Source organism: Canis lupus, chromosome 23, assembly GCF_011100685.1.
Source record: "Canis lupus familiaris isolate Mischka breed German Shepherd chromosome 23, alternate assembly UU_Cfam_GSD_1.0, whole genome shotgun sequence".
Classification (NCBI taxonomy): domain Eukaryota; kingdom Metazoa; phylum Chordata; class Mammalia; order Carnivora; family Canidae; genus Canis; species Canis lupus.
In genome coordinates, this window is record NC_049244.1 from 25,717,874 (window position 1) to 25,741,940 (window position 24,067).

A 24,067-nucleotide genomic window follows, 5' to 3' on the forward strand; every position below is an offset into this window, starting at 1 on the left:
TTTGAGTGGACTAAGTACTTACATCTTACTAATTTACCACATTACTAATGTGGTAAATAGACTCTAGAATAGTTCCCAATTATACTGAAGCAGAGAAAGTTGGTAAACCATGTACAAACTTAGGACCTACAGAAACTGTGAGATTATAAATGTATGTTGTTTTAAGCAGCTACATTTGTGGTAGTTTGTTACACTGTAAGAGATAAATAAAATATTGTTCAATCATGTAGCAAGTTGATGATTTCCATAATGTGATACATATTTACCTTTATTCATATCATTTATTGAATACCTACCAGATGCCAAGTGCTTCTGGTATTTTAATACAGTATTGTAATACTGCTGATAAGGAGATGCTGCTGCTTACCTTCGAAGAACTCACAGTCCAGGGAATGTCAGACATTCACACAGCTGGTCATAACACAATGGGACAAACATTATAACAAGGATATAAACTAAATGGTATAAGCCATGTTGCTTATTTACACTTTTCTTGGCACAACATTGAAAGCCTGCACCTGGAAAAAGTGTGAGGGTCTCATATGGAATACAGACACTATAAAATCACTGTTGAAAGGTGTTTACTAAAGAACCATCTGTACATACCTGACCAAGAATAACTAATCCAATGGAAATAAATGCTGTCACAGAGAACAAAAGCTTTAAAGAAATGGTTTTACATAATTGTGATCATGACTCCTTTGTCCTTCTACAGAACTGTTGAAAATCAACACTGATTATCTCTCTTCTATGAGTTCTTTCTCTTAATAGGATAATGTTTTGAGATATGGTGCTTCAAAATAATAGAGCTAAGACATTACTTTTACTGCATTGCCATTTAGGCATATTTGTGAGCATATCATAGATGTTTGGGCCGTACAACAAAAATACCTTTGTCTTTTTGATGCCCAAATTAAAGTTCAGAATTTGCTAATTTGTGTGTGCAAACAATGGATCCCAATCGTTATTGTTATATCTAGAATACTTTGCTCTTTCTCCAGACTGCAGATGTACTTTTCTGATAAAGACTTTTCTGATTAAGACTCCAAGATATAAAATAATATAACACAATATATGTTTTTTAATTGGATGGTTACCAAGTGCTTAAATACCTTACTTAACAGTGGATTATCTCAATTAATGTTTACAAAAACCTGATAAATTAAAGGCTATTAGTATCCCCCTTCATCTCACAAATGAAACTGAATCTACAGAGTTTAAATAACTTGCTTGAGATTATATCATTAACAAGTAAGAGGAACTAGGATTTGAACTTGGGTAATTGCCATCCTGGTTCTATGCACTTAACCTCTATACTATACTGTTTTCTAAAATCTCTGACAGTCCCCAATTTTTTTTTTAATTTTATTTATTTATTTATGATAGGCACACAGTGAGAGAGAGAGAGGCAGAGACACAGGCAGAGGGAGAAGCAGGCTCCATGCACCGGGAGCCCGATGTGGGATTCGATCCTGGGTCTCCAGGATCGCGCCCTGGGCCAAAGGCAGGAGCCAAACCGCTGCGCCACCCAGGGATCCCCAGTCCCAAATTTTTTAAGGGCAACTTTGAGTATGATGCTCTGATGATAATAAAAAGCATAATGATGTAAATATGGCCCTTGCAATGTCAAAGTATTTGATATTCTTCATATAACCATAAATGTTGACATTGTTTATTCTAAGGGCAAGTGAATTTATCTCTGTTTTAAAAAGTTGATCTAGACAGTCTTTCATGAGATTCTTCACATATCAACTTAGGATATAATACCTTATATATGGTATCAGGTAGGGTAAAGGGTATTGGCTCAAAGAAGAGATAAGAAACCTCAGTGGTTTAAATAAAGTAGAAATTTATTTCTCTATACTTTAAAGGTGTCTTGGGGCAGTCAATTTTGGGAGACAGCTTTCCATGAAGCAGTTCAGGGACCTAGTTTCCTTCCGTCTTGTTGCTCTGCCAGCTACCATGCTCTGCCATGTGTTCCAGGTGGCAGGAATAAAAAAGACACAGTAAAAGCAAGCAATTTCCTTCTAAGCAAGTAATGTGGAAAATGTACACATTGCACCTTCTTACACTTCATAGATGAAAATAAAGTCACACAGCCATACCCAGTCACAAGGCAGAATGGGAAATGTAGTCTACAGAGAGAGGGCCATGTGCCCAGCTAAAAGTCAATTCCAATGAAAAAAGAGAAAAATAAATTTGGAGGGGTAGAGGAGCCAGCTATCTATTACACCCAAATATGCAATGCAGATACTACATACCACATATAAATCAATGATTGGTTTTAGCACCTTTTTTTTTTGTCTTTCCTTTGTAGAATAATGTCATTTTTGTTTTTTCATGACTGGGATGAGAGTTAAAATGACTTTAAAGCCCAATATCACTAATCAGTTGGTTGAGCACCTACTGATACCTACTTTTTAATACAGGGTTAGTAATGGATAATTAGTTTATATTAGGTAAGAGCATTTTGGAATTATGTAATCAATGGAAAGAAAGTAGAGAACATGTATTGTCTGCCAAAATTTGTCTCCATTTGACAAATAACCATGACCCTTCTTTAGAAAATTGTTCCCCTCCTTGTGGTTGTCAGTGGGGGAGGAGTGACCTTGTAAATGCCTTCTGAGCAATACTACCTTAAGCAGTTTTCTCTGCATGCAACCACTCAGACTCTTTTTTTTTTTTTTAAGACTTTGTTTAGTTATTTGAGAGAGAGATAGCAAGAGAGCAAGAGTAGGGGGAGGGGGATGAAAAAGGCAGAGGAAAAAGCAGACGTCCCCCTGAGCAGGGAACCCCAATAAGGGGCTCATCCCAGGGGCTTGATCCTAGGGCCTCAATCCCAGGACCTTGGGATCAGTACCTGAGCCAAAGGCAGATGCTTAACTGACTGAGCCATTCAGACACCCCTACAACTACTCAGACTCTTTATTACCATGGTGTAGATTCCAGCCTATGACCCCAGCCCTGGGGTCCCAGTAACATGATCTCATTCTTGTAACTCTTCACCTAAGGGATAGAATAGTTCCCTTCTGCTGTTCCTAATCTCAGGCAACCTCCCCATTGCTTGTTTGGTCCTCAGCTCTTCCATTACATGCATTACTTGCTCCCTGTATTAGATTTCCTCTGCTGTAAATAACTAAAATGGCTTCTAGTCTCCTGGTCAGGCATTGGCTGATGAAATGGCCTACTCCATGAGGCTGTTTCAGTTTTAGCCACACTCCTCTAGCCATGCTGCTTTAATCTCAATTCTCAACTCTCTCAGAAAGAGGAACTGTTTGACCTTGTTTCAGGTTCTTGATTGAGGTTGGAGATGGGGAATGGGAGAGGTGATTGAATCTTGTGGGAGATACTATTATGTGCTGGAATAAACAGCTCCCAAACTATCTGCTACAGGAACATAGGATAGGGAGGGAAGGAGGCAAATGGCTGTTATCCCATAAAACTTTTAATCATTTTATTACTATACTCACAATCTTTTTTACATTCTTAACAACTATCTTTATAGTCAAAATAACTCAAACTGTCTTATTTTCTTAACAGTGAAAGGCTTTAGCTTACTGTTATCCCTACCTGGGATTAGCTGCATTTAATGGATGGCTCTAGGAGATGAAGAGTTTTTCAAAACTCCAAAACAAAAGAATTAAAGAATTTAAATTTCTTGATATTAACCATAACTGTACCCTCCTGCTCTAGTCTGAGGGTGGGCCAAAGGAAGGCCTAGAATGGGAGTAGGTTTCAATTTTGGTCCTCACAGAAGCAGACATCACGATGGGATTGGATGCACACAACATTTACTGAGAAAATATTAGCTAAGGATAAAAAGAGGGACGTGGAAGCTGGGCTAGGGAGAGACTTCAGACCACAATGCAGGTCTGACAACTGTAAAAGCAAAGGGGGAAGGAAGGAAGATTGACCAAGAAGATCCTAAGACTGCAAGCAGTCATAAGAAAGCTTTGACCAGGCCTATGGGGAATCCTTGAGCCAAAGCTGCCCATTAGAGGAATCCTGCATCCCTCAAAAATGGGCCTGCGCTAATACCCCTGCTGCGCTCAATCACTGACTAGGAGCAACCCAAGGGAAATACGATCTCAGCATAAACACAGTGGTGGATCTGGCAAGACAACAGCTGAGGCTGAAAGTCAACTATGTTCCTTACAGCAGGAGATCTGAGCAGGTATTTCCCTGGATGCTACTTACTAAAGGAGGAGATGATTCCTAATGCCAGCTCCACACACAGATCGTGCTTACCATATCATCTCACTGCCACTTTGCAGAATGTGCATCCTGTTACTATGTTAGTCTAGGTCCCTATGGCAATTTCAGGATCTGGATGTGGCCTATTTACCTAGGTGAGTTGAGTGGAGTGGAAGAGAAAAGAGCCAGGAGAGGGAATATGGATGTTACCCTGGCCAGAGGATCCAAGCTGAGTTTCCTCAGAGTCAGAGGCCTAGGAGAGGACTTCTATTATTCCTAGAAAACATCTGCATCTGTGTATGTGTGTGTGTGTGTCATGCACACTTCACTTTCTGCCATGTTCTGAGACAGAGAATGTACAGAGATGCCAAGGCAGAACAAAATTGAGTGTCTCATTTGCAATTTATCTGAGAATGCTGATATTGATTCAAATTTAATGTTTCTACCTTAAAATATGAATTGTATTATAAGTAGGATCATAAGTAGAAAGTGAATCTTCATACAATGTTTGTATTTTGTGGAGTTATTAATCATCAACATTATTACTTTAGTTTCTTTTTCCTAGATTAGATTTCGGGCCAGTCTCAGCCCTGTCATGATACTCTGTAGCAATTGGGGACTAACCCCTCAGGTTTTCTTTTGTAGATTAAGGATATGAGAAGCCAGAGAGAAGCTGAATCCTTAGAGCTTTTATTGTGGCCCAAAGGATGAGGTCATTCTGTAGTTCTCCAAAAGGCCAGCTGTGCCTCTCAGGCCCATAGGAGATAGGAGATGACTGGGTTGGTTTTCCATATCTCCCCACTCCCTACCTGACAATAAACCTTTGAGGTAATCTGGGTACATGTATGACTCTTCCTTGCACCATAGAAAAACCTGACTAATTCTCGGTAGTTCAGGAGAGAGATAAGGATGATCTGAAGTGAGATGTGGGTGAAGCTGGAGAAGAAAGCCCATCACTTGGTGATTGAATGTTGTAGGATAAAGAGGAGTCAGGGAAAGCTCCTAGGTTTTCTGTTTGGAGCCCTGGGGGGAAGGATGCACCACCAACAGAGATAGAGGACATCGAAGAGGCAGGTTTGGAGGGAATTTGCAAAACTCAAGTTTTGAGCAGGTTGGGTTGGAGGTGCCTGTGGGAACACTTGGGACACATTTATAGCAGACAGCTGGATATTTGGGTCTAGGCTGGTTATTTATTGCTACCTAACAAACTACCACAAAATTGAGTGGTTTAACACAACACTATATGTTCACTCACAATTCCTCAATTTGCACATGGTGAAAAATAGCTCATCTCTGCTCCACGTGGCATCAGCTGGGGCAACTTGATAGGGCTGCAGAATCCACTTCCAAGATGGCTCACACACATGTGTAGTAAGTTGTGTTGTATCCAATGGGAACACAGCTGGGGCCTCAGTTTTCCTATTTGGCCTCTTGAAATGGCTAGGTTAGACTTCTGACACCATGAGAGTCTCAGAGTACTTAGATTTCTTACATGGTGCTTCCTCCAAAGAGCAAAAACAAGCTGTTGTCAAAAACAAAAACTCACTGAACAAAGAAATAGATTTTATGCCGACTATTGCAATGGAGAAAGTACCTAGATTTGAGGATCACAGTGTCTTAGCAGAGGTTTTGCCTTGTACTTTTATAGGGAGGAGTAGACAGGTTATCCATCAGTGGGATGATTTACAGTTGTGAGACAGGGAAATTGAAGGGACCTCATGAACGATGGCTTTTTTTGCTGCTTCTTTTCATATCAGGACCTACACTCCTACCTTACACATGCCTTATGATATAGATAATGTATGTCTTCCTTGTAAAGTTCAAGGAGTTAATTATTTCTTTGGAATCCTCCAGCACAGTAGATGACATCTAAGGAGTGACTACGTGGGGTCTTCGTGAACGTTTTTCCAAGATTCCCTAGCTCCAGGGCATAAATGACTTATGGAAGACACTTAAAAAAAAAAAGATTTTATTTATTCATTGAATGAGAGATACAGAGAGACGCAGAGACATAGGCAGAGGGAGAAGCAGGCTCCTTGTAGGGAGCCTGGTGCAGGACTTCATCCCTGGGCCATTGGATCACACCCTGAGCTGAAGGCAGATGCTCAACTGCTGAGCCACCCAGGTGTCCCATCTTATGGAAGACACTTAAACACTCATCTTTGTTTCTGGATGCCTGAGAAGACAAGAGACCATAGTCCTCAATAAAAATAATAGACATGAATAAAGATGAGACTCATTCTTTCCTTTCTGAGTCTTCCCGATGCTTTGTCTGCACTCAATGTCTTCAATAAACTCTGCTCTCACTTTCTCTTGGCTTGCATTTGATTTCTATCTTCTGCAAATCCAAGGACCCTCTTGGCTGGTCTTGTGGGAACCCCTCTGGGTCCTTGGACCCAGCTAGCCTGCATCAGTTGGAATGGGTTTGTATTCAGGAGATGTCTTAGTCAACCAGGACATGTTTATCTCTGTGCCTAGCTAATTTCAAGGCAACACACAGTTCTAATCTCAGCTAATCATCCATGAGATTGAGGAGGTTGAAGGGTTTGTGCCTGACCTTGCCAGCAGGTTCAGGCAAAAAGGGAAAGATCTGTGTTTGGTCTTGTCGCAGGTAAACAAGGAGTCATCTAGTCTTTTGATAAAGAGTCTCACCTAAGTCATATGGCGAAGGCTGGTTCTGTGTGGTAAGCTATTTCCCAGAACACAATTGGGTAGGAGGATTTCTTAATTATTCGTTTTCCATGAGTACAGGTCCAGTAAATTTCATTGTTGTCGCCGCAAGTCTTCTTAAGGCCTCAACCTGGAACTGGCAGTCATTTTTGCCATATTCTATTGGTTAAAGCAGTGCCAGGTCCGGCCCACACTCAAGGGGAGGGTATTACACAAGGGCATGAATATTGGGGTTCATCATAGGCCACCAAAATACAGTCTTTCACAGAGTCTGAACCTTGGACTGGATACTTAGAATGGGATGCTACTAGCATATCCTAGGTGGTAGCTGCAACTATCAGCTGTGTGTATACATTGGTAAATGTAGGAAAAAGTCCAGCAACATTTCAGATTGGAGGCTCGAGGGTTGTGATTTTCCTATTTTCTAGTTTCTCAGATGCCCTTGTCAATACCGATTGTTGATTAACATTTATCCCAACATTTTCTGGAATTTTGTTGCTAGTTGTATTTCTTGAACGTCATCTCAGTATTCACTTAGTTTAATGGCAGTGATGACCGGACTTAGCCAGAACTGCCAGTTAGTAAGCTTTTACATTTTAATTACTTGCTCTGATTAGACCTGGCGAGAGGCATTAACTTAACCTGTCCAGCTCCTGCAACAAAAAGGGCCAGTAGAGAGGGAATCCCTGTGTGAAGGGGGGGAGAGGTAGTGTTTGTGAACGAAGGTCTCCCACATAGGGACCCTCAGTAGAAGCTAGCTAGCCTTTGGAAACTTGATCTTTCTCTGCCTTGGTTTCCTTCTTCCGAACTCAACAGTATTAGTTTCTTTCAGAACTCTTTGAGAAGATAGTCTAATAAAAGACCACAAATCTTTTTTACTAGGTGAAGCATTTACCACTCTAATTAGCATTCCCATCCAAAGGCTTTCATAGTCAAGAAGCAAACACCAGCATTCCGTGCGCTAGGGTTGAAGGGAGTCAATCTTAAGTCATGAGTAAGCAGAGGTGATGGACATAAAGCGTTTAGGCATTGCCTGTGTTCTGATAATCAGTCATCAGAACTTTACTGAGGTACCATCATGCTAAAGGCACTGTCCTAGGTTTTATGAACAGAGAGTCCAAGCCTAGTATTGTGGATTTGCTAAAAAAAAATATATATATATATATATATTTATGGGTTATGCCAAAGTAGGTCTGCACAAAATGTTAATGACATCCCCAAAGCAGAGTAGACTCTGCTTCAGAGAAGAGACAGGCTGGGGCCTGGGGCCTGGAGCATGTATGACAGGAGTCTACTGGGCAGTAGGAAACTGTCGGAGGGAAGGCCACTGACAGGCAAGAAGATAGTGTAAATCCTGAGGCAGGCGGACCAGCCTCTTAGTTTCCCAGAGGCTGACAGCTCCCGGTCCCACCCCGGGAGGGTGGTGGTGGGTGGGAGGGCCGGAGTCCCGGAGGCAGGCTCCCGAAGCTGCAGCTGCACGCCCACGGGGCGCAGGAGGACGAGGAGAAAGTTTGCGGAGGGAGGGAGGGGGGCGGGGAGAGCCCTGTCGCGCATGCGCCGTGGCAGCGGGCCGGCTCGGCAGGGGGTTTGGCCTGCGGCTCGCTCCCCGCGTCGCGCCCCGCGTGTCCCCACAGGCTGAGCCCCGGGAGCGAGCGCGTCGCGCGCCCGCGCCCGCGCCCCTCCCGGCCGGGCGGACCTGCGGACCTGCGGACCTGCGGGCGGGCGGGCGCCTGCGCACGAGCGTCCCGGGCGCCGGAGCCGCGGGGTTATGAGAGGTGGGGCGCGGGGAGGGCGCGCGGCAGGAGGCGGCCGCCGTGACGGCGCGGGCGTGGTCACGTGCTCGCTGGTCACCGCCGCCGCCGCCGCCCCCGCCCGCCCTGTTCTCTGTCTGGTCGGGCCGGGCCCGGCCGGTTCCGCGAGCGCCCGGCAGAGACTGAGGGAGAGAGAGAGAAAGATGAGGAGGGGAGGAGGAGGAGGAGGAGGATTCAGGGAATAGGAGCTGGGGAGCCCTGCTGCGCCACAGGTAAAACGAGATGATGATGATCGTAAAAAAGCCTGAGCCCCCTCCCCCGCGCGAGCGCCTCCGCCTCCCTCCAGTGCAGCCCCACGTGCAGCCGCCCCCGCCGCCGCCCCCCGGAGGGCCCGAGGCCGCCGCCGCCGCCGCCAGGGCGCCTCCCGGGTCGGCGTGGGGCCGGGGGCGGGAGGGGCTCCCGGTCAGCCGGCCCTGCCCTGCGCTGCCCTGCGCTGCCCTGCGCTGCCTCGGGGGCCCGGGCTCGAGGCTGCAAGGCCGGCTGCGGCGGGAGCGCGGAGCCCCGGGCCCGCCGGCCGCTCGCCTCCCTACTTGGTCACTTTTCCTGTTGGTGTCAGCCCGGGGCGCGCGGCGCGCTTCCTCCGCAGGCCGGAAGCGGAGCGGGCCCCGGAATCCCCCAAACCTGCGAAAATGCAGCCTTTAGACTCAGGAAGGCTTATCCACCGGGGAGGACAGGAACGCGTTTCCGTGCGAATTAACGCTTATTCACCTGTAAGAACATGCCCGTTGAGGCCTCTTAGGGCTCTGAGACAAACTTTGTGCAAGTTGATCTCCCCCCGCCCCCCCCCCTCCCTCCACCCCTTCCCCTACTTTTTCCTGGAGAAACGAACACAAACCTCCTAAAACAATTTTTGGTTCTGCGGACGACTTAGGGTTTTGTTCAGTGCCAGCCATTAACCAGTTTTGGTTTCAGAATATGATTTTAAAGTTCACAGCCTTCAGATCTTTTTTTTTTTTTTTTTTTCCCCCTTTCTTCTTCCTGAATAATGATTTTCGGGAATGAGTTGTGTGTATCGAGGCCGAATTGTACTAAATCCTGAAATTGTAGCGTCCAGGTTGCGCGGCTTTGGGCCTGATTGCGTGCAGATTTCTAGAATTAGTCACTATTTGTACTGCTCGTACAGCAAAATACAGCACCAAGGAAACTGCTAGTGTGCTGTTGCACAAAGTACTGACTTGAAGCAGGAAGTATGAAATGTAGGCATTGTTGAAAATAAACCTTTGAACACTTAAATTCCTTTATATGTTGGTCATTTCCCTTAATTGAACTCCTCTGATTCCACAAATTGGAATTTTCATGGTACATCTCTGAACTCAAATAGAAACTTGAGCATTTAAAATTTTTACGACTCTCTGCAGTAGAGTCCAAGCAAGTGCTTCTCAACCTTTCATGTGCATAGGAATCCCTTGGGGCTGGTGTTTAAAACTGCACGTTCTGATTTAGTAGACCTGTGATGCATCTTGATACTCTGCATTTCCTTAGAGCTCCCAGGTGCTGCTGGACAAGGAACAATTGAGTAGCAAGGGTGTGGATAACGTGTATGCTAAGAAATAAAATGATGTGTCCACGAATAGGTGTCTTCATTCATCCTGAGTGTAGAGGTAACAAGAGAAGGGGCAAAAGGCGCAGGATGAACTGAGAAAGTTCACATCAGGGCCATCCTTTATGAAGACTGAGCATGCTATTTTGGGATACCAGGAGAGGGGATAGTTGGACTGGGGAAAATTGCCCCAACCTGTAGGAGTGCAGGCACCAGGTGTGCGCGCTGTGGTGCTTACCTCACCTGGCCTGTGAATTTTCCGCGGAAGCTTGGCATATCGAGCCGAAGGACTCAGCTATGGATAGTTGGGTTTTATCTACTTACAGGCTGTGAATCCTGGTGTCTCTGAAACCATTGCTGGGATGAAATTTTCTTTTATTAGTGAAAGTATTGAGTGTTTGCTTTCTCTTTCGGACAACAGCCACAATTGAGCAACGCATTTCAGAGCCTTGGAGGCTAACTTGTAAAGAATTTAGGGTTTCAACCTGTTGAAGTTATCCTAAATGGGTTCAGATTTTTCCCCCAACCTAATTAAGAATGTAAATTGAAAGTATCATACTTCACCTCATACTTTGTCTATAAAAATATCTACTTTTTAAAAACTTTATTGAACTGTAACATCAATTACTTTCAGCATGGTAATTTTTAAGGTCTTTATTCTAGTCCTTACTTTACCGTTCTTTCATGTTCTTAAATAATACCTATGGCAGTGTTTTTGAAGCATGAAGTGCCAGTGTTTATTTATCTCTCTTTTTTAAAGATTTTATTTATTTATTCATCAGAGACAGAGAGAGAGAGGGAGAGGGAGGGGTGGAGAAGCAGGCTCCATGCAGGGAGCCTGATCCTGGGACCCAATCCTGGGACTCCAGGATCACACCCTAGGCGGAAGGCAGCGCTAAACCTCCAAGCCACCCAGGGATCCCCGCACTTTATGTATCTTAACTCACGTGATGCTCGCAAAAATCTTTAAGGAAACTGAACTAGAGAGAGAGTAAAAGAGCTGAGACTCTGGCTGGCTGACTCTAGAGTCCATGCTTTAATAATCTTCTTGCAGTTTTTTGGTGAAGAAAATAATGATGCTTTTTAAAATCTCCTTTTCATAGTATTATTGAAAACTATGAGCTTAACTTTAATTTTAAAGTCCAGACTTGTCATCTTTTTAAGTTTCCCCCATCATATTCCAGTTTAAAATAAAAACTTGCCTCAATGCTTGTAATCTTTTCTGAATAAGATACTGAAATTTGCAAAGCTTTGTTTGCACCTGTTTGCCAGACCAGTCTCAAGTCTCTAAGTCACCGTTAAATGTGAAAGTAGTGTCTATTTCCTTTTGACCCTGCAAGTTTTCGTTCTTCATTCCGTATGCCGGTCTTCCACCCTTCCCCCCCTCTACACATACATAGTGCATACATAGATTTATCCTGTATTTGTTATACTAACATTTAGGATTTTGGGGGGGAATTGATGGGTCACTGACTTTTCATTTGGCCAGTAAGGATGATAACAATTTAAACATGAGTCATTGTTACCATATCTTAACAATGAAAAAGTAATAAGGACAATCTCAGTGTCCTTTTGTCTCCAATCACTGAAAGCTTTGACCTGTATCAACACCAGTCTGAGGATTGGTGCTTATACACTTGGTCTAAGACATTTCTCTTAACTTGGACAGATGATTAGAATGGCAGTAATATTACAGTTGTGTACTGGAACTTGAGAAGTGAGATTTTGTGGGTGTGGGCAGTTGTGGGAGGGGGAAGTGAGAGGAAAGGGCATATGGCCTGATTCCAGGAGCATTAATTTTCCGTTAACTGGGATAATCCTTTGGGAAGAAAGTCGGTATAACAACAAATCCCTGTTGTAAATATTTTCTCAAAGTTCATACTCTGTTGTGATGTCTGTTGTAATGTTATGCTGGACAGTTACTTAGCCTTATAGTGCCCCACTTTTCTCAACTTTAAAATGTGGATAATAATAGTACCTCAGAAAATTGTTTTGAGGATTAAATGAGTGTGTATATATATATATGTATGTGTGAGGATAGCATATGTACATATACATAATGCTTGGTGTCTGACACATAGTTAATGCTGTCATGTAAGTGTTAGGTACTGTGTTTTACTATGGGTAATCTACAGTGTGGTTGATCATACATAATCAAGACTGACTGTAATTGAATAACTTTAATGGAAATCGTACATTTATTTGGCATAAAGCTGTATGGGCCAGCAAAACAGAAAGTTTGTACTTTTTGGATTAAATACAAAATTGGTATAGTAATGCTCTTAGGGAATTAAATATGAATGAATATGGTCTGGTTGCTCTGATCTTCCAAAACAAGGAAGTCAGTAGAAATAATAAAAGATGTTTTTGGTGGTGGTAGGAAAGGATTGGTTTAAAATTTTCTTTTTTTTTTTTTTTAATTTTATTTATTTATTCATGAGAGAAACACACAAACACACAGAGAACGAGAGAGAGAGGCAGAGGGAGAAGCAGGCTCCAGGCAGGGAGCCTGACATGGGACTCGATCCCAGGTCTCCAGGATCACGCCCTGGGCTGAAGGCGGCGCTAAACCGCTGAGCCACCCGGGCTGCCCTTTTTTTTTTTTTTTTTTTTTTTTAATTTTATTGGTTTAAAATTTTCAAGTGTACTGTTATGAGCCTAGAACACGGTAACCTTATTTCTTTTTTTTTTTTTAAAGGTTCTTTTTTTTTTTTTTTTTTTAAGATTTTATTAATTCATGATGATAGACACAGAGAGAGAGAGAGAGGAGAGACACAGGCAGAGGGAGAAGCAGGCTCCATGCAGGGAAACTGACATGGGACTTGATCCCGGGGCTCCAGGATCACACCCTGGGCTGAAGGCAGCTCTAAACCGCTGAGCCACCCGGGCTGCCCGGTAACCTTATTTCTGAAGGCTTTTCTGACTATAACTTTTACCTCCCTTTGCCGACTCCTTTGCTCCTTAAATTAATCCATCTGTCCTGGCATACTCCAGACCTGATCTACAGCCCCTTATCTAAAAACCCATGGTAGCATGTATGTCTCAGAAGGAAAATTTTGGGAATTTAGAAAATCAATATGGTGCATATACCATATATCATGAAACCTGTGCATAGGAACAATCACCCCATAGTTGTACACATTATTTTTCCCAGAGAATTTATACATGTTTACACTAAGTAGAATAAAAAAGACCATAAAAAGTCTCATGTTAGGCTGTGATTTGTTGACAGCTTAGAAAGCAGTTTTAGTTTTCAGAGCTTTTGGATTTTTGGAATTGGAGATAAAGGGTTGGAGTCTCTATGTTTTGTAAATTATCATAGTACCTATCTCCTTGATCAGAAAAATAACTGGAATACAGGATTTGTGTGTCAACATTTTATATCATTAGCACCTGTTATAGGACCTAGCATGCAGTAGATGCTCATTAAATGTCCACTAGTTCAAATGAAAAACATGTAAAGATAATATCGTTCATTGTTCTGTGCTACATGTGATGTCTTTGATTGTGAAAATATTTAGTAAGTGCAGATTTTTCTTCTTAACTCAGTTGCCCAGGGAAGCTGATTATTGGGTTACTTTTTTGAGATAAAATAAACTTAAGAGATTTGAAATAGGCATTATAGATGATTGGAAATTTTTATAAATTTGTGTTGACAAGAATGCTTACTTTTTACCTTTATGGATCTTGAAGTCTACATTTAGAAGAATGGTTTACTTTTAAAAAATGAGTGGATTTAGTTTGTATGACAGATTAGTTGTGGTATAGCTAAAGATAATATTGCTGTATATGAATATCTTAGGTTGAATAATTGCAGTATGGCAGGTTAGCCTGCCATTAGAAAAAAATTTATTTTCTATTACAAAAGGTAATGCCTATTGTGAAAATTTTAGAAAAGCATGATCAAAAATAATGATCTGCACTATTGGCAATTTCTTAAGTTCTCTTTGGGGTTATATTGTCTTGAGAGAGGCTGAAAAAGAAAAGTCAGATTTGTACTGCAAGTAGTAGTTTAGAAAACCGAGTTGCAAATGTTGGTTAGCAGCAGTGTTTTTTTACTGTTACTAAACATCTAAGTGACATGAAAAGGTTGAACCAAAAGCACTTTGGGTCTCTACTTCTAAATAATGTATCTTAAGAATAATTAGTTCAGTGAGAAGTAATCCCCCACTTCTCATGTAACCACCTTGGGGGAGAGGAGTTGTACCTGCTTTCTGATGGTATAACACTGCAAGAAGACTGAGCCTAAGTTACAGATTCTGGCCCCAGATGGGGGCATTTTGTTTGCTGGTAATTAGTGGGGATCAGAATCGACCCCTTTAAATTTCCCAGAATGGGTACCTTTGGAGATATTCCAGTAGCTCCTTTGTAGGAATCCAAGAGGAATTACTAACATTCCCTCTCTTGCCACCCTGGTGAGATGGTGGATTGATTGCCCTGGCTTCCTGGTAGGGGTTGGGAGAGAAGGTGGAGTTGTTAGGAGATGGGTAGATAGTACCACTATTTCCCTCTTTGTCTACTGTATTGATTTAACTAGACTTCTTTTTCTACATGAGGTCCAGAAGTCTTGTAGTAAGAATGCTCATTCTGATAAGTAGGTATGTATGGTGTAGGGAGACTTGGGATAAATTGCCTCCCCTCTCCAATCTTTATTATTCTTAATAGTTTAGGGGTTAATTTTAACCTATTCTGTGTTGTGTGTGTGTGTATATGTGGATAAACATGTATGTGTTGATATACCTATTTTTTTTAACTAAAAGTGGATTTATGCTGTTTTGTTACTTGTGTTTCTCCTTTAATATTTTATATTACTAATGATGTTACTCTTCCACACAATTTTTCATGGCTCCATGACTGTTTCATTGTATGAATGTGCTGTTAGTAGTTCTCCATTCTTGGACACCTAGATTACTTTGAATCCTTACATGAAAAGCAGTGCTACACTGAATATTACGGTGGCTAATATCCTTTTGTGCCTATGCATTATTATTTATTTAGAAAAAATTATGAGTGGAATTATTAGTAGGTCAAAAGATATGCCCATGTTTAACACTTTTGAAACATGACCACGTTGCCTATCAGAAAGGTTGTACTATTTTTCCCTTAACTACAAAGCTGTTTGAGAGGCCCTGTACTTGCTGTTACTGAGCATTATCATCTTTTCTTTACTTTAACAGCTTCATTTTGGCATACTTAATACCTCCTCCTCTTCTGCCTTTATAGACCTTAACATTTATGTAGTTCTGTCTCATTCTTTCTTTATGAATCTTATAGGCTTTTTCTGCCTTTTGTTTATGTAGCTATTAATTTATATTTTTAAACTATTTTTGGGCAGCCTGGGTGGCTCAGTGGTTTAGCACTGCTTTCAGCCCAGGGTGTGATCCTGGAGACCTGGGATCGAGTCCCATGTCAGGCTCTCTGCCTGTGTCTCTGCCGCCTCTCTCTCTCTGTCTCTCATAAATCAATAATCTTTAAAAAAAATAATAAAAAAATAAACTATTTTTATAGTTTCAATTTAAACTTTGAGTTTAGCTCTTCCAGAACATGTTTAGTTGTATAGTGTGAAGTAGAAGGTACTAAATTTTTGAGTTTTTGATTAGGTTTCTCAGTACTACTGAATAAATGATTTATTCTTTCTCTATGGATATCAGAAGATCGATTATTTTGTCTTCTGTTCAGTCCCACCATGTTTTACTTTTTTATTGGTGGGAATGAGATTTTTCTTTGTGTGTGTGTGTTTATTTTTCCTACCTGTTCCTGCACAATAGAAGAGCCACTGATTTTTTTTTTGTGTGTGTGTATTTTGTAATTAGTCCCTTTCTAAGTCTATTTATTATAAACACTTTTTGGTTGATTCTCTTATATTTTCCAAACAGTTAAGCATACCATCTGAAACCAGCCATTTTTATAGAAGAGTTTTTTTTTTTTTCTTTCATGATTAATTTTCATTTATGGAAATTGTGCTGGAATGATTTTCTTAATTTCATTGACTTGAAATGATTTGATATGATATCACTGTGAATTGATCTACCCAGTTCTCAGAAAGATTTAAAAATATTTGGAAAACCACCTCAAGTAATCTCTGTTATGTACTGAATGTGTTCCCCCAAAATTTGTATGTTGAAACCCTGTTTCCTCACTCTCCCATGTGATGGTATTAGGTGGTAAGCCTTTTGGGAAGTAATGAGGATTATATGAGGTAATGAGGGTGGAGCCCTCACAAATGGGATTAGTGCCGTTGTAAGAGTTAAGAGAGTTTGCTTCCTTTCTTTGGCATGTGAGGATACAGTAAGTCAGCAGTCTGCAAACTGGATGAGGGCCTTCGACCAGAACTTGACCTTTCTGGCCCTCTGATCTCAGAGTTCAGCTCCCAGAACTGTGAGAAAATCAGCTTCTGTTGTTTATAAGCCTTCCAGTCTATGGTACTTTGTTATAGCAGCCAGAACTGATAATCTCTAAGGACCTTTCTGGCTCAGAAGTTTTGTGATTCTCCTTTTATGTCAAAATACTCATGGTAATATACGCAACACTCTGGTACTTTTAAGTTAAAGTGCCTGCAGCTTCCTTTATAATTGTGATTGTAGATCTAGCTCTACTGCCCAAGCAATTATTCTGAGGTTTTACATTTTCATCTCCCTAGAGCTTGAAGATTTCTTTCTATGTGATTTGGCACAAATTAAAAGGGAATACTGATAGACTACAGGGATCAGATTGTGACATTGTTTATTTGCAGTATCAGGTATCCTGATTTTCTGTCTCTGGTCAGGTGGTATAATTTCCTACTTTTTATAGTGAGTTTTCTTTTCAAGCTGTGGTCTTGCTATGGTCTACTTAAAGTTCTCCAAGCCAAATAATGTAATTATCAGAACTGAGTGTTATGGAAGCCATTGGGAAGTGATAGACCAGGAAGCAGTGAAGATAGGAAAAAATAGAAAAGATAGGGACAGGAAAGTGCCTGGTATGTAGCTCTTTTTTCTCTGCTCCTATGTCTACTCTCTGATTATCCTTTTGTACATCTTTACCCTTTTAATGCTTTTCTGGCTTCCTGTTTATTCTCCAGATACACTTTATTTTCTCTTTCAGAGAATAGCTCCACTACCTCCTTTCTACTTTACTGAGGAAGGAGTACAGATGCTTTCCCCCCATCTGCAAAGAAGTTTTGATCAGTACCCTTGATTTCCTTCCTTTTTGTCACTAAAATTACCAGCATAGTGCCACCACCAGTGGCCATCATGCATCTTGCCTTAGAAAGCGTGTGGCAAAACATTGATTAAACTTAGATTTCCTCATATAAAACCACTGTTTTGGAAGCATTAACAGAATGAAAGAGAGATACTTTATAAAGACATTGTCAGAGAATTGTAGGGTAATATCTGACTGGCTGAGGAGATAGTAAGAGATTAATATCAAAGAGAGAAAAAGCTTCTGAAGAGTCTAATCTTAGATCTCCAACGCTGATTTCTTCTGTGAGCTTTAGATCTGTGTATCTGATTGCCTACTGGATAACTATTTTTGATGGCCCCCAGAAAACTCATGTTCATAACATGTGCAACTGATTTTACCATCTTCTCTTACAAAACCTATTCCCTCTGCCAAGTTAATTATCTCAATGGATGACTCCACCATCTTTCTGGTTGTTGAAGCTGGAAACCTGGTAGACACCTTTTATTCATCAAATCCTCATGTAACGGCATCAGTCTCCGTGAATTTTAAGTCTTGAATCTGTTGTCTCTTTATGCCCACTACTTCTACTCTGGTATATTATCTCTAGATGATCATCTCTTGCCTTTGTTTCTGTAGGGTTTTCTGACTAGTGTCCCTGGAGCCAGGTGATCTTTAAGCCCTTTGTCCATTTTTGGGTTTTTGTTGTTTTTCAGAGCTCTTTGCATATTGTAGATTTTAACTCTTGGTGTATTTTATATATTGCATATATTTTCAATTTTGTCTTAATTTTGCTTATACATTTTAAAAATTTTTATGAAGAATGATTAAATTTTATATAGTTCCACATACTAGTCTTTTTCTTTACTATTCTATTTCTTGGTAGAAACAAGATTGAACTCAGTTTCTTATTTGTCATCTTTTTACCACTTTGGCTACTCTTCCAATAGCTTCAAATACAGAATTTTTGTACATTACACATACTACTGGTGGAGAAAAAAAATCAATAGACTAATAAATTCCAAAGCGGTTATACAGATATCTGTTTAGGAAATGAATTTCGGAATCTTGTCCATCTCTTAATGGTCTTATAATCGAATTGATCTGTTTTGGGATTTGGCAAAATTCTATCCTAGATTGTACCAGTAAATCAAGCTGAATAAAGAGTAATTGTTAAATCAATATTATACCTACCCACAAAATAAGACTTTTAGTGATTGAAATGTAAAAATATGAAGCTTATTAAAATTGTAGACAAGGTAATATGGTCAGCTATATTATATGGTTAAGGTAACTCCCTGAAAATAATTAGAAATGCTAGAAATTTCTTTTCCTTAGGAGCAAACATGATAGTAAGAAATTACCAGGTCAAAATCTACATGAAAGCAGGAATTTAGAGAAGTAAGCAGAATGTTAAAACTGCTTTTCCTTTTAGGATATATGCCACATTCTAGTGAACCTTTAGTTTTGAGGGCCTCCCAAAGCACAGTGTAGAAATTAAAGCCCATATATGCCCAGGGAGGGCATCTAATAGGATATTCCCTTCCCTATAAAACTGGACTCCAAAAGAGCTATGGTCATAGAGTATGGTTAAACCAAGATTAAAACCCTTTTCATGTTCTTCCTCACAGGAGGCTATAAAAATATTTGCCTTGGACTTGAAAAAATACTTATTCCTAAGAAGTTATAACCATAAGTTTTCATTCTTGATATGCAGTTCAAATTCAGTGTCACCTGGTCCAAAATGTGAATTTAACCTCAAAATGTGAATTTAAAGTGGTTCTCGGTGCCAGACAGAAGCAAATGAAAGTCCTCTCAGGTAGAATACATTTTTATCTTCGGTCCTAGGAAATTCTTACAATTTTCCAAAGAATTACCTCACAGTAAAATATAGCCAAGCACACAAGGAAATGAGGTACCATGAGTAAGAAGCAGCAGAAACAATTGACAGAAATGAACTCACAAAAACTTCAGATTTTGGAATTATCAGAGATGATAAAACAACTGTTTATTATGTTTACTACAAAAAGATGGAAAATATCTGCAGGTAACAGGAAACTTGGGAGATTTGAGAAAGACCTGAACAAAACTTATAGAAATAAAAAATACAGTAATTATAATGAAAAACTCAGTGGAGGGGTGTCAGGGTAGCTGAATCCGTTAAGCATCTGACTCTTAATTTTGGCTAGGATCATGATTAGGATGGTGAGATCGAGCCCCATGTTGGGCTCTGTGCTCAGTGCAGAGTCTGTCCCTCTTCCTCTGCTCCTCCCCCTACTTGTGTGTGCTCTTTCTTTAAAATAGAATCTTAAAAAAAAAACAAAAAACAAAACTCAGTGGATGTGGTTAGTAAGTAGTAGATTAAATACAACTAAAGAGAACCCATGTACTGGACATAAATGGTTCAGAATGTAGCACAGAAAGACAAGGGAATGGGTAAAAAGAAAGATTACAGTGTATAGAACATAGAAGGTGAAGATATGACAGTATTTCATCAGTTTTCAGTAGCTTTCTAATTGTAGAAAGGAGGGGCACCTGGGTAGCCCCGTTGGTTAAGTGTCTGCCTTCAGCTACAAGGTCATGATCTTAAGGTCCTGGTATTGAGTCCTGCTGAGCAGGGAACCTGCTTCTCCCTCTGCCCCTCCCCATGCCCCCACTCGTGTTCTCTCTCTCTCTCTCTCACTTTCTCTCAAAAAAAAAAAAATCTTTAAAAAATAAACTGTTCTTAGAAGGGAGAAATAATAGGAAAGGAAGCAGTGTTTGAAGAGAGAATGAGCATTTTTCAGGGCTGAGAAAAACACCAGCCCATGAATTTAAGAAGTGCTGAGAATTTTAAACACACCTCTAGACATATCATAGTAACATGGAGAACACCAGAAACAGAGAATATCTTAAAAGTTGTCAGAGAACAAAAGATGGATTACCTTTTAAGTAACTGTAGCAGCTATACCAACAGCTGACTGCTCAGGAGCAGAAATGGAAGCCAGAAAACAGTGGGGTAATAGCTCCATGTGCTGGGAACAAGTTGCCAACATAGTATTCTATAATTAATGAAAATAACTTTCAAGAAGCAGGGTGGAATAATGACATTTTCGGATGGAAGTGTAAAATATTCTCTGTGAGGAAAATGTGAAGGAAATGTATAGATCCATTTTTCTGGTTGATCCTAGTATTTAGAATGAAGACTTAACATAATAAGCAATTTTGAGCTTCACGTAAGTTATTTTCTTCTTAGAAAGTTGTTCTGTTTGCATTTAGTAAACAGAGCTGCTGTTTGGCAATACTTTTACCAATATATTTTTCCAACTTTTGGATCTTCGATCTATTTAGAATCTTCAGTATCATTGTAGGAAGTCTTTTGTGATAATTAATGCATGCCTTTAAGTCTTGCTGAACCAGTGATGCAATTTGTAATATTCATATTTGAAATTTCGTTGAGTCAAATCAAGAAGGATTTGGAGAAAATTGTGTCCTGGTATTCATAAAAATAATTCCTGCAAATGATTTTATTCTTATCTTCCAGTCCTAAATACAAGCTTCTGGAGGAGAAAAAAAAAAAGTGGAAGTTTTAATTTTATTTATTTTTATTATTTTTTAAACTTTTATTTATTTATTCATGAGAGAGACAGGCAGAGGGAGAAGCAGGTTCCATGCAGGGAGCCTGACGTGGACTCGATCCCGGGACTCCAGGATCACACTCTAGGCCAAAGGCAGTGCTAAACCACTGAGCCACCGGGCTGCCCTATTTTTTTTAATTTAAATTCAATTTGCTGAGATATAGTATGACACCAGTGCTCATCCCATCAAGTGCCCTCCTTAGTGCCCATCATCCAGCTACTGCATCCCCCCACCCACTTCCCCTTCTGCAACCCTTTGTTTCCCGGAGTTAGGAGTCTCTCATGGTTTGTCTCCCCCTCTAATTTTTCCCACTCAGTTCTCCTCCTTTCTCTTAGAGTCCCTTTTCTTCTTTTCTTTTCTTTTCTTTTCTTTTCTTTTCTTTTCTTTTCTTTTCTTTTCTTTTCTTTTTTTTCTTTTCTTTCTTTTTTCTTTTCTTTCTTTTCTCTTTTCTTTTCTTTTCTTTTTTCTTTTTCTTTTCTTTTCTTTTCTTTTCTTTTCTTTTCTTTTCTTTTCTTTCTTTTTCTTTCTTTTTTAAAGATTTTATTTATTTATTCATGAGAGAGGCAGAAGGAGAAGCAGGCTCCCCATGGGGAGCTCAATGCAGGACTCTATCCTAGGATCCTGGGACCATGACTTGAGCCCAAGGCCGATGCTCAAACACTGAGTACACCCAGGCACCCCTCTTATAATCCCTTTCACTATTTCTTATATTCTACATATGAGTGAAAGATTTTTTTTTTTTATTTTTTAAAAAAAAATTTTTTTTTTTTTATTATTTATTTATGATAGGCACACAGTGAGAGAGAGAGGCAGAGACACAGGCAGAGGGAGAAGCAGGCTCCATGCACTGGGAGCCCGACGTGGGATTCGATCCTGGGTCTCCAGGATCGCGCCCTGGGCCAAAGGCAGGCGCTAAACCGCTGCGCCACCCAGGGATCCCAAGATTTTTTTTTTTTAAACCCATGGATAAGGTTAGCATAAATGTGAGTCTACAGTGGCAGGAATAGCAAACAGACTTTAAAGTTAAATGGACCTGGATTAGAATCTGGTTCTACCATTTAGTAATTCAGTCTTGATGATGTGACTCTAACCTTCTGATCCTTAGTTTTCTCATTTGGAGTATAGGGATAATACTACTTTGCAAGTGTACAGTGAGGAATAGAGTAGTGCTTGTAAAAAGCACCAAATACAGTTCTGTGGCTCTTGTTGGGTTCTCAACTAATTGTTACTAATGAGTAACACAGACGAATGAATTGAATCTGGCAAGGAATTTGAAATTGTTTACTGTGCAAGTAATATAAAAGAGTTAATCATATTTCTAGTGCTGAAGAGTCATGGACATTGATCATAATAATCTTTGAAGTTCAGAGATTGTCAGAATGTGGCTTCACTTACTGATTTGCTGATTAATTTTACACCAGATCAGCTGTGTATGCTACCTACAAATTAGGCAGCTATACGTTTTTCATGGCAGGTAACATGGCAAGATGAAATCAATGACTTTCTATAGAAAGTTAAAAAAATTGCCAGACACAACATACACAGTATATATTTATATCTATGTATATGAGTGGTTTATATTTATATTTATTTATATATACTTCTATTTCCTGAGGTTGAAGTTCATGATGACAGTGATTTATGGTCTACCTGAATATTTTAGTAATTCATTCCACAAAATGTTTAGAAAGAAGGTGCTTAAAACTTTATACTGTACTTTTCAGAAGTTAAATAAATCTGTTGGCCTCCAGTAATTTAGAGTAAGAGCCATCAGTGCATTCTAATTATTGCTATTTGAATTGAGAATCTGACTTCTATAAAATATTTAGACCTAGATTTTTCATTTTCTTTTTTTCCCTCTTCTTGTTGTTTGTAATCAAGAGGTGATATAGAATTTTTTATGATGTGGGATTACTTGTACACTTTGCAAATTATTTTCCGATTTTTTATTCTTTATTCAATATTTAGACCTTTCCCCTCATTGAGTAGTGATAACTATATAGAGCATATTAGTTGATGCATTTTTAAACCATCCTTCTTATAGCAAACTTTAAAAATGATATAATGAAGACAATTCAGGAGTTTTTATTTTTGGAACTTGACAGTTTTAGAATGTTGGTTATTATAGTAGTATATTTGTAGTTTTTGAGTTTTTTTCAAGTTACAAAGACAATGACTAAAAGCAGATTAGGCATTTCTTGTCTTTTCAGGAAATTCTAGGATCGCCAAATACTTTGAAAATGATTTGGGTAAAGATAGCAAAACAACTTGATCTAAATACAAGTGCAAATGCTTCCTGTTAAACATTTAGCTGTTTTAATTTTCTTGATTTATGTTAGACACTCATGTGATGCAGAAATTGAGCAGCAGCAAATTTTTGTGCGGTTAGATCATGTGATATTGGTCTTCCTCCAGTGCTGCTTTTGATCTTGGAGGTAATCCCTTGTAATCACAAACTTTAAAGAACCTTAAGATTATACTTTCTAAGCTGATATATTTTGCATTAGTAAAAATATATAGGATTAGAAAAGACACTGTATGAAACTCATGTAGATTTTTTTTTTCTTGTTTACATTTGACTTTGTATTTCATATTTTGAGCTTTGGTTGTTTATATTCCACAGGCTGATAATTTCTTTTTAACTAGTGGTTGTACTATGTGAAAAATTATAGGTTAAACTTGAATGAGCCCCTGTTTTGTTTTGTCTTTTATCTCTTCCAATCTTTTATATTTTGAAAATGAGTGTTATTCCATGATATCAAACTCTCTGTGAATCAGTTATTCCTCATGAGAATAGAAATTGTTACTATAGTTTTTAAGTCAGGATTTATTCATATATCTCTTTGGTGCTCTAGTTTGACCTTTTTGCAGAACTGAAGAGGTTTGTAGGCACAATAGTATCTTCACATTTTACAGCACTATTAAGAACACTGATAGGTTAAAGAAAAGTAATCTAGGTTATATGTGTATATATATCCTCACACACACACACACATATATATATATATATATCTTATATATATATATATAAGATTCTATTCATTTATTCATGAGAAACACAGAGAGAGAGTCC

At 39.7% G+C, this 24,067-nt stretch overlaps 1 protein-coding gene across 7 annotated transcripts in view; it reads left to right on the forward strand.

Moving 5' to 3' along the window:
* The first annotated feature begins 8,711 nt into the window (after positions 1 to 8,711).
* TBC1D5 (TBC1 domain family member 5) overlaps positions 8,712 to 24,067 on the forward strand; it is a 542,853-nt gene continuing 527,497 nt past the window's right edge. For 6 of the 7 annotated variants that reach the window (XM_038570747.1, XM_038570749.1, XM_038570748.1 and 3 more), the window contains exon 1: positions 8,712 to 8,887. The gene's annotated coding sequence lies outside the window, so the exon portion shown is untranslated. The remainder of the gene's footprint in view (positions 8,888 to 24,067) is intronic. The other variant, XM_038570752.1, reaches the window with a different exon arrangement.